General features: G+C 35.9%; 1 protein-coding gene and 1 pseudogene across 23 annotated transcripts in view; one reads left to right on the top strand and one right to left on the bottom strand.

The window, feature by feature from the left end:
• Window positions 1–19,920, bottom strand: part of BAZ2B (bromodomain adjacent to zinc finger domain 2B) — a 386,914-nt gene that overhangs the window by 295,031 nt on the left and 71,963 nt on the right. For 22 of the 23 annotated variants that reach the window (XM_073807661.1, XM_073807659.1, XM_073807676.1 and 19 more), the window contains one exon: window positions 5,261–5,624. The gene's annotated coding sequence lies outside the window, so the exon portion shown is untranslated. Of the gene's footprint in view, window positions 1–5,260; window positions 6,397–19,920 lie in introns of those variants that run through there. The other variant, XM_073807663.1, reaches the window with a different exon arrangement.
• Window positions 17,202–18,432, top strand: LOC101327241 (small ribosomal subunit protein eS6-like; annotated as a pseudogene).

Here is a 19,920-nt window from a genome sequence, read left to right as displayed (position 1 = left end):
CATCTCAAACTACGTTATGACTTGCCACAAATCACAAAGCATTCAAAACACATTTGAAAGTCATGTAAATTCGTTTTAGTTTAAGCTCCATATGTAATTGTAAATCAATCAAATATATTTATTGTTCATAATTCCAAAGTTAATAGAGTCAACAGAAAAACTTATGAATGAAAGTTTAAACTTTTTATGACTCTTCTGTTTAGAACTGCTTTCCTTTAAGAAAGCCAATGTGGAAAAACTCCTACTTAAATTACGGGATGCTTATTTGCACTACAATTAAAATTACGTCATCTCTAAAACTGAGCTAAGCATTGAGCTTCCTTTAAAAAAAGCTTACATTTAATATACAACTCAATTTACCATTTAGTTTATATGAATATCTGACATGACACAAATATTTTATGAGTAAATATATTTCTCAAAAATTGAATCATAGGCTAAGGTAACAGAATAATTTCAAGAAACTGCATGGTGATTATACTAAAAGGTTATATAAAAGCATTATTATCCAAATATAAATTTTACCTTTAGTCTCAGTAATGTATGATCTATTTAAAAGAAAAGCATGTTCAGAAAACTTATTATTTCAGGAAATCATAATTCTGAAATCACTCAGCAGTGTATTATAAGTGTTTAAATTTGTTTATATTGTATAAGAAGTCCTTTTAATGGGATTTACCTCAGCAAATTATCTATTCTAATTATCAATTTCATTTTAAGAATTTTTTAAAAGCAAACTTTTAAGTATGTTATAAACGTCAAGCTCTTTGAAAAACTGTTAGTGTACTTAAAGATTTTAAAATTAAAAATCAATAAATATTACAACTAGAAAATATCTCTTAACAGTGATAAGCTACGTTTTATCCTTAAACTTATCACCCTTACTTTTTTTTACACAAATTTTTTTAAATGTGTTTTTTTCTGTTGAGATTATCACTCTTAATTCTCTCTTCCGATCTCCTCACCCACCAAAAAAAAAAGCAAGTAATTAGAAAAAGTAGAAAACACTTTGGCATCAATGGTGATCTGACATCATTTTAGTACCACAGTATGATAGTTGAAACTACCAATAAAAGTTACTAGTACAATAAAAATATAATTTCAAATTTTAAAATCATTTAATGACTAATAGTCAATTATTTAGTGATATTTTACCTCCTTATAAAGAAAAGTAAACCCCAAATTGCCCTTTTCCTCAATAATTCTTTTCTCCTCTGATTATCTTCTGCAACAAAAGTTTAAAGAAATGTTTATTCAAACAAGTCAACATTTATTAAATAAAGCACAGTATTTTTAAAATCTTATGATATAAAATATTTAATTAAATACAAGCAAAAACTTCTTAAAATACCTCGCTAGGTAATTGAATTAATCCCTCAGAATATCAAGTTTATTAAAAATCATTAAACCTTGATGATGTAATTTCATCTAGGGGTCAAAATCCCCACATTACTTTGTGCTAAATCATACCTTCTTTTGGTGGTTCTAGCTAGGACTAGGTCAAAAACCCAAAAACTACAACTTAAAAGCTTTCTTTGAGAAACCTTTAAACCTAAAAGTAATCAAGTTCTAATGCATACTTTCACTAATTCAAGGAGATAAGACAAAAAACTGAACTTTCATGCAACTGTGATATCCTACATCTTGTATAGTAACACAAAAGTAGCAACAAAGACATTAACAATTGCAGTTCGAGCTGGGAGTGACTGTTCTGTTTCAATTCAATGACACCACTAATGGCTTCTTAGCAGCTCCATGAAATCAACCAGCTGTCAAGTTGATGCATCAGAAGGAACAGTTATGCACTCCCATAAGAAAAAGCAACACATCAGGATGTTTGGCAAAACATCTGCTCCTTTACACTGCAGTTCTATAATAAACATGCAAACAAAGAAATGGGAGAAAGGGCAACAGAATTAAAATTCCAAGGTTTCCATTACAGTCTCATATGCATTTTAAATAAATGGCTTATAAAAATAAAAACAAATTTCTGCCAAATTGAATACTTTTATTTTAAATCTTTTGAAAATGCAAAATATAATTACTCAGATTCTTCTAGAAAGGCAAAACCTACACACAAATCTTTCCATTTTTAAAACTGAGAGTAAACTATAGTTACCAAGTAAAACCTTATTATTGTTATGCACAAACCCAAAAATTAATACTAAAATATACCCTTCTTTCATTTAATATGTATTTAGTAACTTATGCCAACAGTACTCTATTAAATGCATTTCCAAGACTGCAGAGTCTAAAAATATTTTTCAGTAGTGTTTGAAAGAGTAAATGCTGCTACACAGTTCAGCCCTAGTTTAACATATAATAACAGTAAATATACTATTCTCTGTATTTCAAAATATATATCTACTCCTACTTCTCTCCAAACCATTATATGAGTACAACAATATTAAGTTCTTATAAATAACTTCCTGTTTTAAAGCATACAATTGGATTTTCTAAAAAAAAACTCTTGTCATCACAGGCTTAAAATAATTTTATATTCAACAATTCGTTTCAAACATTTGTAAAATCTTACTTTTTTCTATCTGAAACTTACAAGCACCTCAATGTGTCTAAGTTATTGATTATGCAGCACAGTGACAATATGTACAGTGTTTACAATAGGTGTGAGACATCAAATGTACTTAACTAACATTTTCTTAAACTGCTTATCCTCTGTTGCTTGCCATTTATAATCTGCCAAATCTTCTAGTCCTTTGTTGCATGTATAATTTAGAACCATCTGTTCTATGTGCTTTTAACTATTTAAACATTTTCACCTACCTACAATTCACATAAATGGCAGGCTCAATTCAGTCAAGCTTTCTATATAGCGTTTTACATAAAGCAAATCCCTAAATAAATAACATAGCAGAAAACACCAAATATGACTGCTACAGAGATAAAAGCATACCACATACAACATAAGTTTTTATGTGTTAGACAAACCTTTTCAATGTACTCAGAAATGTTTCTATTAGCTTTTTTTGAGTTAACTGTAGTCAATGTTTTTCCCCAACCCAGAAGACAAAGAGAATGCAAATTAAATAGACAGTTTCATGTCCTTGTTAGAAGAGAAGTAAATATGCTGACTGAAAATGACTACAGCAGACAGAATTCCACTTTCCCATTCAATTTACAGTGCCTCTTATTTATATACCAGTCAGTGTATCATTAAGTTTGATCATGTGACCAACCGAACTTTAGTGAGGTGAAAAACTATTTTAGACAAGAAAATTAAAACGCCAGTTTTACTGTTTATCTTTTCATAATGGTTGACAAAGGGCATATAACTTGAGATTATAGAATATATTTTAAAATCTATTCTGCCTTTTAAATACTAACTACATTTTCACCAATAGTTTTACTTAATACTGCTACTAAATTTTTAAAGTTTCCAGTATCTCCAGGTATTTTCAATAGTTGTACCTTTTCAAATGTAAAGGCATATGTAAAATATATAAGTTAATTACAAAAGGGGATCTAAGTCATCTAAAATAAGTATACGTAAATATTAACCAAGCTGATTAAAGACAAATCCACAGAAGAGAGTGGAGTAAATAAGAAAGGAAACATGTTAATTAAAAATAACATTCAAATCCTTTAAAGAAACATGCAGACAAAAGCTAAGTGAATACCAAAGGACACTATAAAAGTTACCACCATTTTTTTGCACATAATTTTCCACCTGTTACCAAAACATAAAATGTGCAGAAACTGAGGGCTCACTTTGAGAGAACACAAAAATAAGCAGCACAGCTTATCGTCAGCCTGTTAAGTTACATGGTCCTTTACATGGTCGCTTAAAACAGGAAAAAAATTAAGCGAAAAATTTACTCCTGGGAAAATTTCTCCATAAAGTTTACATGACGTCACTGGACCCCCTGAACATTCCCTAAACTTTGTCTTACCCAGACACACTTTTCGACTTTCTAAGGCTTCTTTCCATTCCTTAAAAAATAAGAAAAAAAAAAAAAGAGGGACTTGGGAATAAAAATTGCCCAAGATGGCGAAACGCTTGTTGTTTAGAGGGCAGAGGGAAAAAATGGAGGATATTGTAATATACACAAAGGGATAAATTTCAACAACTCGGCCAAGGACTGCAGCTGCTTCTCTCTTTATAAGGAAGCAACACACAAAAGATAAATACAGAGGGAGAGAAAAGAAGAGAAAATCTCCCAAACAGCAGGGCCAGCTCTGACTCTCCGAACACTTCCTTCCTTTCCCAAGTCCCAATTCCAGGGTTCGTGGAACTACTTTAAGAGGAGAGGAGCCGCGAAAGGGAAGGGGGGAGGGGGAGCAACAAGAACACTAGAAGACCGAAGAAGAGTTGAGAGCAGGGGGCAGCTCCCGGGGAAGAACTGCTGGGAGACAGACATTACTGTCGGAAAAGCTATGCTCCTCTAATCCTCTGCGTACTGAAACAGACCTTCACAGGTATCCAGATCTTTTCCCAGTCCCACCTGCACCCCCCCCCCCAGCTCACTTTCCGTAAACTCCTGAGCTCCAAGCTACTACAAGAGAGAGAGCAAAAGAGGCCCGAATCGGGGGGGGGGGGGCGGTGTAGCAGGCGCAGCTAAGCAGTCCTACAGGGAAGAGGGGGCGGAGGCAAAAAAGGGCAGCAGTAGGCGGACGGGGGGGGGGGGTATCTTGAAACTACCCCGGCGGGGATGGGGGGAGCAGCGGCTATTCCCGGGTAGGAACGGCGATCGCAACAGTGCCAGAGGTTGTTTTTTTTGAGAAGCCAAACTGTTGGCGGCGACCTGAGCGCTGGAAGCCGAAGGGAGGAAGGACACGCGAAGCCCGGGCGGCCGAGCAGGGCGGCCGGCACAAAGGAGGCAGACTCGCCACGGCAGCGTATGCCCGCGCCGGCGAAGGCACGGCCCGCGGCCCTGCTAGACCGAAGTCCCGCACCGGCAGCTAGGAATAAAGTTTACATTCTCCTGAGACCGCACCCCCCCTCCCACCCAGAACCGCGCATCTCCGCGTCCTCCTCCCCCAAACTGCACTCGGGACCCCGAGCACCACCCCAGCCTTCCAGCCAGCACAACAAAGAGACAGACCGACCGGCGAGGGTAAACAGCCGCGGCAGGGCGAGCAGGGCGAGCAGGGCGGGCAGGGCGAGCGCCTCGAGATAAGCAACTCTGGAGTCACCCGCTCTCTGGAGCGTAGTTTCTCCTTTTCGGTTTCAACCGGCTTTACGATATTTGGAATTTTCATCGTCACCCGCACCCCTCACACCCGAGGATTTTAAACTCACCTTTACTTTCGAACTGAGAGTTGCGGTTGATGGGATTTTTGCCTTCCCCAGATGGTTGAAGGTTACGATTTTTGTTTTTGGAAACCCCACCACCTCCTTATTTCTATTATTATTTTTGCAAGAAAAGTATAAAGAGAGTTGGAGTGGAGGTGAAATTTGTGATCGGGAAAGCCCTGGACGCCCTCCTTCTCCGTCTTCCGCCTCTCTCTCTCTGATTAGTTCCTATCCAGCAGCAGATTGAAGCAGGAGATGATTCTTCTCAAGGTTTGTTCAGCAGCTTCACTTCTAGGCGAAGGCTTCATGAACCAAGTGACGTCAACCAACGAGGCTTCTCTCTCTCTCCTCTCTCTAACAATGAAAGTTGCTGTTAACAAGGGAAAAAAGAGAATTGTTTATACCATTTCAGTTCCAATAATAAATGACCTATCAGCTCCTAAAGTAGCCAAGGGAGGGAGGGGGTTGCTTCTTCCTCCCAAGAATCCTGTAGCTTTGAGTTTGCACCGATCCTTGTCCCAGGAAAAAGTTAAGAAACTCAAATGTTTTGTTTTGCCGTTAAAAGTAGAGAAGACAGAAAATAGGATTGAACACGTAATTTTAAAAAAAAGTACACTGGCGAATAGGGAGCATATATTAACCATTTCTACCTAAACTTTTTTGTCTGTAAACTCAGAATTTGGTTAAACTCTAAAAGCCAACTAATGTAATATGCCAAAAATTCGTGGATGTTTGGAACTCAAAATAAAATAAAAAGCAGGACGCAAAATGGTCCCGGGGTAAAACGTTACTGCCCTGACACCGGCAAGTTAAGCTGCTGTAATGTTTATGGATTGAGTTAAAATTTATATAAAACGTTAAAATAGTAAATCATTTTAAAGTTATACGTTAGAACTGTAAAAGGTAACCTCAGTAGTTTTTCCCCCCAGCTTCTGAGAGGGCAAAAGAAAAAGGGGGGAGGATAGCTAATTGTACGAATTAGAACACTTAAAAAATCAAGTGAAAACTGGGTAGCCCATTGCTCCATCTTTAAATTACACACAAGGTATGCTATTTGTCTATCCCCAGAATTTCTTCCAACTTCCTATTTTTTACCCTTCCATTTTCTCCCACCAATTTCAGCATCCTAAAACCAAAAAAGTTAAAGGTGAAGTCCACCCAATTCCCTCCTACGGCACACCACCCTGTAGCTTCCTAAAAATGATTCTTTTAAAAAGGTCTTAACCGTGGTAACGCTTTATTACCCAAGAAGATAAATAATTTAAAAATTTTTTCATTGAGGTAGTGTTTTTCCCCTGGAACACATTAAAGTCTCAAAAGTTCATATAATTAAAACTTGCATAATTTAATTTTCAGGATAAAGAGCAAGTGAAAGGCAAGCTATAGAAAATTAATTTGACCATATATGTATATTTTGTACATGCATATGTGGATAAATGTATCTTAAAAGATGCTATTGTTTTATGTTTCCTCTTCAGCCACTGGCTGTGATTTTAATTGTGCTGGAGGATCTTCATTAGTATTAACACATGGGGAGATTTCACAAAGCTGCTTCATTAAGACAAAAAAAAAAAGCTTGGCAGACTAGGTCTTTTTGCATGCACTGAGAATGTCAGCCTTACCTCGGTCATTTGTAACATAATAAGTGCAAGTACAATGATTGCAATGCAGGAGCGCTGGGGGGAAGGGCAGAAATACTGCCTGTCTAATAGGGATATCTGAAAAGAAGGCTGCTCATTATATAGTAAAATGTATGCTAAAAATTAGTGAAGATGATGTCTCAGGAGACTGATGCTAAATAAATTAATGTGCTGATATGTTTTTAATTATTATTTTTGTAGTAGTTTATTTCATTCTCAGGATTCACATTGAGCAGCAAAGCTGTGCTAGCATTTATTGATTTTTTTTCCCTGCCACATTCCCGGAATACAGATTTTAATCATTTCACTACACCACACTCAGTAATTTCATTAAAAACTGGAACCTTCCATCCCCAGAAAAGCATTTAATTTCAATGACATACAATTTCAGTCTTAGCAGAAAACTGTCTCTACAGTAAAAGCTGGCCTAAGGTTCAAATGCATAATTTAATCCTGAGTTTTCCATGCTCTGCATTCCTTTTGAAGCTATAATTTGAGTAACTACCTAATAACTGTAATAAGGATAATAATTTCCTTATAATATATTATTAACTCATATTTAATTAACTCAGAGGCCAAGCTCTGTACATGTATGACTGGTCAACAGTTCCACAATATCAAAATTTACTAATAATGTTACAGAAGAAAAATACAGACTACAACAAGTGTGGAAAGCCATCATTTACATATTACTTTAGCAAAGTAACATATAAAAAAGTTCATGCATTTTATAGAATAGTGGTCATTACTCAAAACAGTATTTTAAAATATTTGGAAGTAAACAAGACAATTCACTGATATTTCTATATGTAAATAAAGTATTTTAATATTAATATTTCAACAATCCATTTCTGATATTTTGCCTAATCACTAGCATTACTGTTGAAAATATTCAATTTTGAAAGGATAAAAAGAAATAGCTAGATTCAAATTGTCTCAATTTTCATAAAGAATTCTCTTAAAACATTTCTCTTGAAATAAAGTTGTGGCACACTTGAATAACTTAGATAACTAGGATGTATCTTTTACTTAAATACTTTAAACAGTATACTGCAAAGCATAGTTCAATTTTTGGTTCCAATAACATTTTGAAATAATACTGGGTTTGAAGATGGCACATTGGTTTTCCAAACAGTAAGTTTCATAAGAATATGTAATTTACATTGCCTAGTTTTTAGAGGAAAAAACCTGTGGGGGAAACTATTTAACATAAGAAAACTCATTTAGTAATTTAAAGTTTGGATATATGCCTAATCAATAGAAAAAATGGTTCACAGATAATGAAAGTGATTAACTTATAGAAAAATTCACATTAAAAATTCCTATCATTCTCCTGGGAGACTTTAGAACCACAGTTCAAAAAAATTTTTAAAGAGAGTGTGTGAATGTATATATATATAATTTAAAATTGAAGCCACATATAACACAAAGTTGTCTTTTCCTTGGTTGAATGATGAAGTAACTTAAAATAAGACTTAGTGTCATCAAAGGTTAGAATAAGGGATAAAACTGGTGATAATGAAGAACTTGATCTTGGTGTCTTTAAAATATATTAAAACTATATTTTTATTATCATTAGGGCTCTTTACATAGTTTGAAAAATATTTTTGCAACATTCTTAAAGGTGAAATACAGTTAAATGAAAATCAATAATTAACAAAATAGTTGACAAATGAAAAACTCACACAGATTGATATCTAAAATTCATAAAATGAATTTTCTATATTTCAATAAAAAACAAAAGCTTCAATTTTTATATTAAAATATATCTTTAAAATAATTTGTTGTTATTTGGTAATTCAAATATATTAATTATCCAATTTAATCTACCTTTAAAACTGATTTTTAAAAATAATGATACACTAAAAATCTGAAACTGGATTACTCCAGTATTTGATACCCATTTACTAAGAAGTTGTGCCTAAATTATTTTTTAATATGATTCCTTCCCTTTTTCATGTTATCACATTTGATCATTTCAGAGATGACAACATAATCATAGAGCTGAGGGGGTAAAAAAAGAGAAAATAATCACAAGTTTTAAAATAATTTGTCTCCCATAGCACTTAGTCTTCTACTTAAGATCATCATCTAAATCAATACCTGATGTAAAAGAATTTAATGATCAAATAGATCTTTTCCAATATAACTGATAATTATTTCTGAAATTCTATATGATACATACCTAAACTAATTACTAATACCAATAATTTAACTAAATTATAATGCCATAAACTAATTATTCCACCACTATAGACTAAATTGTTGCACTTTCTTCTATAAAGCATCATCTATTTTTAGGACCAAGACAGAACTTCTTAAACAGGCAGATATAAAGATGGACAGGTATTTACTACTGTAGGTATTGTACATGGACCTTCAAAGAGTAAGGAATTGCCATGGACAGAGAACAAAGTCTAGGCTGACTATAAACTACAAAAAGCCAAACGAAGGAGAGATCTTAATAGTAGAACAAGTTGGCCACTGTCATGTCTTGTTTCTGTTTCAATCAGTACAGACTAATGAAGCTTTATTTGTTTTCATTCACTGAACAAACATTTGAGTGCTTGCTGTATGCTGTGCACTCTGCTAGAGGCTGGAAAAACATGAAAAGCTCACATTCTGGTTGATGTTGAAAGTGTGAAATTCCTGGGAGATTACAGACTCACAAAAATCACATTATAAAGATACAAATAATAAAGTTTTGTGAGAATAAAGAGAATGGGGCAACTAATTCTGACTGAGAGTCTATAAAAAGCTTTATCAAAGAAATGCCATTTGAACTGCATCTCAAATACTGAGAGCTTACCAGGCAAGGAAGGCAGGAGCAGCTTCTAAGTGAAAGAAACCATAAATTTAAATGCAAAGAGCTACTAGGTGTGATGTCCATCCACTAGTGAGAAATTCATTGTAACAGGAATATTCAGTGTGAGGTGTGGAATAACAGGAACTAAGGAGGAAAAGGAGGCTTGGACCTGAGAGTGAAAGGCCTTAAGTACCATGGTTGAATTTATCCTGAGAGCCAACAAAGGTCAGCAAAGAAGTGACATGATCGACCTTATTTTTAGGGAAAATAAACTGTGTAGGCAGTGCAGATAATAGACTGTAGTATGAAGAGACTGCTTAACAGTCCATGAGAAAAGGGGTAAGAGACAGTGGTATTGGAGGTTTAAAGCCAGACGTTTTTGAGATAAAATGTGGATTTTGTGACCAACTGAAAACAGAGAGAGTTAAAGGAAAGGAAGAACTAAAGGAAAACTAGAGAGGCTTCTGGCTTAGGGAACTGGGTAAATGCTGCAGTCACTTAGTAAGGTCCAGAATACGTAAGGTAAAACAAATCATAAGGTAGTCTGGAATTAGACCTTGAATTTATGCTTTGTAAGTTTTTTGGGGTTTTTTTTGCCACGCTGCGCAGCATATGGGATCTTAGTTCCCTGACCAGGGATCGAATCCGCACCCCCTGCATTGGAAGCGCAGAGTCTTAACCATTGGATCGCCAGGGAAGTCCCCTTAGGTCATTTTTAAATGGGATTATTAAAATCAACTGGACAGCTTTTTCAAAATATACATACCCAGGCCCAATATCTAGAGATTCACTAGGTCTGGGTGGGGGCCTAGTATTTATTTCCTTTTTTAAAAAAATTCTGATGGTGCTTCAAATAAACACTGCTGATTAAGAATGCTGTTGTGTGACTTCCCTGGTGGTTCAGTGGTTAAGACTCCACCCTTCCACTACAGGGGGCATGTGTTTGATCCCTGGTCGGGGAACTAAGATCCTGCATGCCGTGCCACAAGGCACACAGCACCACCACCACCACCCCCCAAAAAAGAATGCTGTTATAAGCACAAGTTGGTTATAAAATTCATTTGGAATAAAAAAAAACAAGAAAAGCCCAGAAAACTCTGAAAAAGAGCATTGGGAGTAGGGGGAGGGTGTAATATCAGATATTAAAATATGCTATAAAGGCTTAATAATTTAACAGTGGCATTGGCACATGAAATAAAAAGACCAATAAACACAATAGAAAGTTGAGAAATTACCCAAGTGCATATGGAAATTTAACTTAGACAAAGGCTGTATCTCAAAGCAGTAAGGAAGAGATGGACGTTTTCATAAGTGATGTTGGGATAACTGGGTAGTCATAAAGAAAAAGACGAATTTGGATCTGTTCCAAGAATAAATTTCAAAAAGATCAGATATTTAAATATAAAAATTTGAACCACACAAGTACTAGGAGAAATTATGGGTCAATTCCTCTATAGTTGGAGAGTAGGGAAAACGTTCCTAACAATGGTCAAAACTAGATGCAGTAAAGTGAAATATTGGTAAATCTCAATATGTAAAAATAAAAAGCTTTTGTATTGAGAAAAAGAAAAAAATACTGCAAGTGAAGTATAAAGACAAATGAGAAACTGTGAAAAAAATCTGTAACATATCAGAGATAATTTAATAACCCTACATATAAAGAGTATCTAAAAATGAATAAAACACCAACACCCTGAGAGAAAAATGGCAAGAGATATGAACAGACATTTCACAGGAAAAGAAATGCAAATGCCCCTTAAATAGAAACATTCTCAACCTTGTTCATAAGAGAAATGCAAATTAAGAATCACTGAGATACTATGTCTCGCCCAACAAATTGGCAAAAATCCAAAAGTTTCACAACACAGCCTGTTAGTGAGGCAGTTGTGGGGAAAAGGAACACTCTCAAATATTCTTTGTTAGAGTGAAAAATAGAAAAACTCCAACGAGAGAGAATTTTACGGTATCTAGCAAAGTTACATATGCATTTATTTTGTGTCTAGCAAATCCCACTTCCAAGAATCTGACCAAAACTGAAATAATATAAAATAAGTATATAAGAAAATATACATTGAAGCACTGTTTCTTATAGCAAAAGTCTGCATGAAAATTAATAGAGAAACCTCACTAAAATGGAGTCTGAAGGCCAAAAGAGGGAGCCCATGTACCAGTCAAGGTCCATACAATGATCCCAATAGGAAAAGACATACCATGCATCTCCAGCTGGAAGTGACACTGTTTTACTTACTACAAATGCCAGCAGAAGGAAGAAAGATCTCTTCCTTGCCTGGCAACAGCTCAGCCAATGAAACTGTCACAACTCAGCCAATTAAGAGCCATTATACTTTGAATTCCCAGTTTCCTCCAATGGACTTTTTGTTTATCAACATCTCTCCCAACTTCCCCTTCTCCTCTATAAAAAAATTTTCTTTCCTTTTCTTTATTGGACTTGCATGTGATTCAGAGTCGCATGTCACAAATTGCAATTCTTTGCTGCCCCCAAATAAACCCATTTTGCTGGTAAAATATCTGACCGTTTATTGTTTTAGGTTAACATCTGGAAATAACACAAATCTCCATCATAGGGAAATGGCTGAATTAATTATGGTACACACATACAGTGAAGTACTATGCAATTTTTTAAAAGGAATAAAGAATATATGGAATATAAAGTATTTCACTGTCAGCTCCAGTATTTTGTTAAGTAAAAAAAATCAAAGTAGAGAAAAGCATCTATGGTATGCTACCATTCATCTATATATGTATTTCACTTTTTAAATGAAATGAAAAGTCAAAACCTTAAAACACGTGGTTACCTGTAAAAAGGAAAAGAGCAGGGTAGTAAAGATAGAATAGTAGGAAGGTTTCTCATAAAAATGTGATTTTGGAAACATAAAATAATTTACATAATTATAAAACAAAAATACATTAAATTTTAAAAGCAATCCCTTCTAAATGAAATAAATGAACTTAATTGTATATGGAGTTGGTGGCATAACCATACAGAGAAGAATATTCTAAGTGACTTGAAACACAGTAATTTTTAAAAATCACATACAAACACAATAATTTAACAGTACTTTCCTCATAGGATTTAAACTAAGAAAATGAACTTTAAAGAAGCAACAAAATAGGAACTTAATTTGTTATCATTAGCCATAGTTTTGTGGTATTAATTGGCAGTGTTATTGTAATATTATTGTATGCATAGTCTGAGAAAAAGCAAATGGATAATTAAGTTGGTGTTTTTGATGTGGGACAAAAAAGAAACAGATGTAAAATCAATGAGTTACATAAAAATTCTGTGATCATGAATTTGAACTGGATGTATTAGAATGAACTCATCACATATTTTATATTTAAAAATATATATTTCTTAGTTCTACCCACTGTAAATGCCTAAAACCAGGGACTACTTCAGTAGCAACAAGCACATACTTATGTTTCCAATTATAGACACTAAACATCATTTGCCCCTGAAACAAATTCCTTGAAGCAAAGGTTGATTCTAGGTTTGGGATAGGTAATGGCCAAGATAAGCCTAAAATACCCTATCATACCTTTAAGCATGAAAACTATCAAAGATTATTGGGGTCATATAAAAAGGACTTGAGAGTAAATTTGAAGAACCCAACTTGAATTGGCTCCCACTGGCCAAAGATGAGACAATTTGAACTTGTTAAGAATAACTACAATGGATTGAAACATAACAAATATATCTTAAGACATGAGTTCATAATGATACTTAAAAAACACATTGTTCACCTTTGAAGAATGCTAGGGAACCAACTCATTACTTTGAAAACTGGTAAATAAAGGAAACAAATTAAGACTTTATTCAACATTTCATATCAAATGTACCTTAGGAAACCTAATTTGAAATTGTGTTTGTATGTATACATATATATGTATGAATGAAGGTCTGTATATGTATTATATGTATATATGTATGTATATGTACATACATATATATACATATATATATCTCTTAAAATTTGAACATAAGATTTTTTTTAAATGAAATGTTATTGGTCTGCACTAACAGTTATTATGATCAAGTGTACAATTTACCTGTGAGTTTCAAGGCAGATAAAACAAAGAGGGAACAGGATACTATTCTTGTCTGATAAATAAGAAAGTAACCAATTCAATAAGACAAACTTAAAACATTGGAGTAAAATATCAAAGTTTTGATGTAATCTTATAGCCAATGCATAGACATCATTTGTATGGTCTTATAGCAATCCTCCATAAAAGCCAAGGGCATATGATGAACATGTTAAGTTGATTGCATTAAATCAATTAACAAATCAGTCACATAAGGCTGTGTAGATTATGCATGGGACCACTCCAGGGGCAGCAGTGTGATGAATCCAACTCATACAAGCACATGCTGTCAAAAATTAAATCTTTAGGGATTCTTGAAGCTACTAGTTAAACACAGCCATTACCAAAAATAAATATTTTCAAACTTATATTAAAAACAAATAAATACAACTCATCACTTCTTATTTTATTATGCTTTACTATTATCGATGCCCTTGAGGTTATTTATGTCCATTGTAGCATGCAGAAAAAGCTATACAGTGGTGTGCTACTGCCCATCTCTTCCCAACTCTATTACCAGTGATATCACATTGGTAGCTTGAAACAGACCACAGTGGGAATGTTTACAACCTAGAAATCGGCAAATGCTACAAATCAGGGCATGAGCTTAATGTTTTGTTGATAGTCTAGACCAGGGGTCCCCAAGCCCTGGGCCACGAACTGGTATCAGTCCATGGCCCATTGGGAACTGGGCCGCACAGCAGGAGGTGAGCAGTGGGCAAGCGAGCAAATCTTCATCTGTATTTACAGCCGCTCCCCATCTCTTGCATTACCGCCTGAGCTACACCCCCTGTCAGATCAGTGGTGGCATTAGATTCTCATAGGAGTGCGAACCCTACTGTGAACTGTGCATGTGAGGCATCTAGGCTGCGTGCTCCTTATTAGAATCTAATGCCTGATGATCTGAGGTGGAGCTGAGGTGATGATGCTAGCAGTGGGGAGCGGCTGCAAATACAGATTATCATTAGCAGAGAGGTTTGACTGCACAGAGACCATAATAAATCAGTTGCTTGCAGACTCATATCAAAACCCTATCAGTGAGTGGCAAGTGAAAACAAGCTCAGGGCTCCCACTGATTCTGCATTATGGTGAGTTATATAATTATTTCATTATACATTACAATGTAATAATAATAGAAATAAACTGCACAATAAATGTAATGTGCTTGAATCATCCTGAAACCATCCCTACCTGCCCCCAGTCTATGGAAAAATTGTCTTCCATGAAACTGGTCCCTGGTGCCAAAAAGGTTGGGGAACCACTGGTCTAGACTTAACTAATAGAAAAAAGTATTAATCAAATTAAATTTAAAGTGTTACGCTGAAATAAATAATCTTCTAATACTATTTTTAAACTATTAATGAGTTAGTGAGAAGTCACATCATTGATGAAAAAGTAAAGTTTAATTTTCATCTTACTCTTTTACTTAGACAAAAATATCAATGACCATTTATGTTAACACTACATTCTTCAACAATTGCACACCTATAGGTTGGCTACAGACAGGGCTATAGAAACAAGAGTTTGGTAAAAATCAACCAAAGCATTCTGTAAGAATCAATCGCCTATATGGATTTTACAATACAGTATTGTATATGTTATTATTTGTAAATTGTAATTATTTTTATTCCCAGAAAGATTTACTAGCACACCTCTTTTGGGGAGGACCACGATCACTAGCCCTTGAGGAGTGCACAGTCCAACTGAGAAATGTAAATACTCCAAAATATCTGATACAATGTGTTAAATACTCTAATAGAGGTATTCAAAGTGAAATGAGTACACATTAGAAGTGGTTATTTTTTCTGGGTGGAGATGGCGGAAGAAGAATGCATATCCTAATTTGTGAAACAGTCCATCTCATAGTAATAAAGCCTTCTTTGCATTATAGTTTGTCCTAATATATTATTTTCAGCACTAATGTAATAATTTAGCCCTAATGTAATAATTTAGCCCTGAAAGACAATTTTAGGCTTTTCAAGCTTCTGATACATGCTGCCATTGGGGCAAGCCACCTGAAATCACAGAAATGGTCTTTTTTAGGGTCATGAATAAATTTTTTTTTTTTTTTTTTTTTTGCCGAGTAGCTTGCAGGATCTTAGTTCCCTGACCAGGGACTGAACCCGGACCCCAGCAGTGAAAGTGCTGAGTCCTAACCACTGGACTGCCAGAGAATTCCCATGAAAAAATATTTTTATATCATATCTGATTTCAAAAATTCATATGACTAACTTCCCTCTTGACAGCCAACCTGTTTCCAGGTGGAAAACAAGAGTTTTCTATTCACTGCTCATTTTTTTTCACAGCATTTTGAAGAATATATACTCAAGGACCAAAATTCAATCATAGGCACAATTCTCATGATTTCCTTTAAAAACTGAATCAAGATCAAAGTCCATATTGTTTACAGACAATTGTGCTCTGGCAATAATGCACTATGAGAAATAATATTCACGTGTCAACTCTTTAACTAGTGTAGAGATGTTGTTCCTGTTCTCTGCTTGTACTCTGTCAATACTGAATCCAACAAACCTTTTCCAGAAAATTTTTTGGCTCAGAAAATAACCACAAGCCAAAATTTAAAAATTTCTTCCCCTTTAAGCATGGATTTTCAGTGATTAAAAAGAAAAACAAACAAGAAGCTGTCAAGCACTTTTCCCTCATAAACAGTAAAACATCCATGTATGCTCTTTACATAGAAGGTTTCACCCAACTGTAAAGTATCTGTTAGCATGCACATGTTAAGAGTAGGTAGAGGGCTTCCCTGGTGGTGCAGTTGTTGAGAATCTGCCTGCCAATGCAGGGGACACGGGTTCGAGTCCTGGTCTGGGAAGATCCCACATGCCACAGAGCAACTAGGCCCGTGCGCTACAGCTACTGAACCTGCGCGTCTGGAGCCTGTGCTCCGCAACAAGAGAAGGCCGCGACAGTTAGAGGCCCGCGCACCGCCATGAAGAGTGGCCCCCGCTCGTCGCAACTAGAGAAAGCCCACGCACAGAAACGAAGACCCAACACAGCCAAAAATAAACAAATAAATTTATATTAAGAAAAGAGTAGGTAGAGTAACTATGCTTTCTTATTACATCATTGATATTATAATGTCCAAAATTATCCCATTAAAGGAATTCTGCCAATAGTTGATCCTGAGTTCTTGCCAGACATAATATTTATTATTTTGCTGCAGGTTTAATGAACTTGGCAACTGTATGGTTTTATATCTACTTTTGCTCTGAGAAGTGCAACACTGAATTAATACTTCCTTAGCTTTAGTGTCTTTTCCACCTTTAGAGACAAAAATACTGGAAAGTGTTATTTTGTGCTTATTCTGGGAAGCTTTTACTGTTTTACCAGAATAGTTTACCCAAAAAAAAGTCATCATATTTTGTTTAAAACAGAGTCAATGGCTTTAAAATACCCCAGCCCAGGGAATTCCCTGGTGGTCCAGGGGTTAGGATCCATGCTTCCACTGCAGGGGGCATGGGTTCATCCCTGGTTGGGGAAATAAGATCCCGCTTGCTACACAGATCCTAGCCCAAGTGCATTAAAATTACTTTTTATTACTTCTCTCTCTCCCCCCATATATCTATAACCTTTCTCTCTCTTTCCCATTCTTGACTGAAGAGAGGCAATTGGAGAGAGAGAAAAAAAAATTATCCTCTGAGAGGCAAATCAAATGATAGAAATCACCTGGAAATAATATAAGTTGAGCTCTTTTTCTTGGCGCCTCGGAGGTGGTCGGCTGCTTCAGAATGAGGCTGAACATCTCTTTTCCAGCCACTGGCTGCCAGAAACTCATTGAAGTGGAAGATAAATGAAAACTTCGTAGCTTTTATGAGAAGCGTATGGCTACAGAAGTTGCTGCTGACGCTCTGGGTGAAGAATGGAAGGGTTATGTGGTCCGAAACAGTGGTGGGAACGACAAACAGGGTTTCCCCATGAAGCAGGGTGTCTTGACCCATGTAGTTTTGATTTGCATTTCTCCAGTGATTAGTGATGTTGAGCATCCTTTCATGTGTTTGCTGGCAATCTGTATATCTTCTTTGGAGAAATGTCTATTTAGGTCTTCTGCCCATTTCTGGACATGGCCGAGTCTGCCTACTACTGAGTAAGGGGCATTCCTGTTACAGACCAAGGAGGACTGGAGAAAGAAAGCACAGATCTGTGCGGGGTTGCATTGTGGATGCCAAATTGAGCGTTCTCAATTTGGTCATCGTAAAAAAAGGGGAGAAGGATATTCCTGGACTCGCTGATACTACTGTGCCTCATCGCCTGGGGCCCAAAAGAGCTAGCAGAATCCGCAAACTTTTCAGACTCCCTAAAGAAGATGATGTCCGCCAGTATGTTGTGAAAAAGCCCCTAAACAAAGAAGGTAAGAAACCTAGGACCAAAACACCCAAGGTGCAGCGTCTTGCTACTCCACGTGTTCTGCAACACAAACGTCGGCGTATTGCTCTGAAGAAACAGCGAACTAAGAAAAATAAGAGGCTGCAGAATATGCTAAACTTTTGGCCAAGAGAATGAAGGAGGCCAAAGAAAAACACCAAGAAGAGACTGCGAAGAAACGGAGGCTGTCCTCTCTGAGAGCGTCTACTTCTGAGTCCAGTCAAAAGTGAGATGTTCTAAGAGTAACAAATAAATAAGATCAGACATCAAAAAAAAAAAAAAAAAAGATAATATAAGTTGAATCTTTAAAAATGTCAAAAAAGAAACTTATGTACTGTGAATTTTTTTGTATGGCCAAAGAATAAGAAGAGAGGAGCTTTTGTGGCAGCTTTTTTTTTTTAACATCTTTATTGGAGTATAATTGCTTTACAATGGTGTGTTAGTTTCTGCTTTATAACAAAGTGAATCAGCTATACATACACATATATCCCCATATCTCCTCCCTCTTGCGTCTCCCTCCCACCCTCCCTATCCCAGCCCTCTAGGTGGTCACAAAGCACCAGCTGATCTCCCTGCTATGTGGTCGCTTCCCACTAGCTATCTATTTTACATTTGGTAGTGTATATATGTCCATGCCACTCTCTCACTTCATCCCAGCTTACCCTTCTCCCTCCCCGTATCCTCAAGTCCATCCTCTATGTCTGTGTCTTTATTCCTGTCCTGCCCCTAGGTTCTTCAGAACCTTTTTTTTTTAGATTCCATATATATGTGTTAACATACAGTATTTGTTTTATTCTTTCTGACTTACTTCACTCTGTATGGCAGACTCTAGGTCCATCCACCTCACCACAAATAGCTCAATTTCGTTACATTTTATGGCTGAGTAATATTGCACTGTATATATGTGCCACATCTTCTTTATCCATTCATCTGTCGATGGACACTTAGGTTGCTTCCATGTCCTGGCTATTGTAAACAGAGCTGCAATGAACATTGTGGTACATGACTCTTTTTGAATTACGGTTTTCTCAGGGTATATGCCCAGTCGTGGGATTGTTGGGTCATATGGTACTTCTATTTTTAGTTTTTTAAGGAATCTCCATAGTGTTCTCCATAGTGGCTGTATCAATTTACATTCTCAACAACAGTGCAAGAGGGTTCCCTCTTCTCCACACCCTCTCCAGCATTTGTTGTTTGTAGATTTTTTGATGATGACCATTCTGACTGGTGTAAGGTGATACCTCATTGTAGTTTTGATTTGCATTTCTCCAGTGATTAGTGATGTTGAGCATCCTTTCATGTGTTTGTTGGCAATCTGTATATCTTCTTTGGAGAAATGTCTATTTAGGTCTTCTGCCCATTTTTGGACTGGGTTGTTTGATTTTTTGATATTGAGCCGCATGAGCTGCTTGTAAATTTTGGAGGTTAATCCTTTGTCAGTTGCTTCATTTGAAAATATTTTCTTCCATTCTGAGGGCTGTCTTTTCATCTTGTTTATGGTTTCCTTTGCTGTGCAAAAGCCTCTGTTTCATTAGGTCCCATTTGTTTATTTTTGTTTTAATTTCCATTTCTCTAGGAGGTGGGTCAAAAAGGATCTTGCTGTGATTTATGTCATAGAGTGTTCTGCCTATGTTTTCCTCTAAGAGTTTTATAGTGTCTGGCCTTACATTTAGGTCTCTAATCCATTTTGACTTTATTTTTGTGTATGGTGTTAGGGAGTGTTCTAATTT

This window comes from Tursiops truncatus, chromosome 7, assembly GCF_011762595.2.
Source record: "Tursiops truncatus isolate mTurTru1 chromosome 7, mTurTru1.mat.Y, whole genome shotgun sequence".
NCBI classification, from domain to species: domain Eukaryota; kingdom Metazoa; phylum Chordata; class Mammalia; order Artiodactyla; family Delphinidae; genus Tursiops; species Tursiops truncatus.
This window is presented reverse-complemented; position numbering and strand designations above follow the sequence as displayed.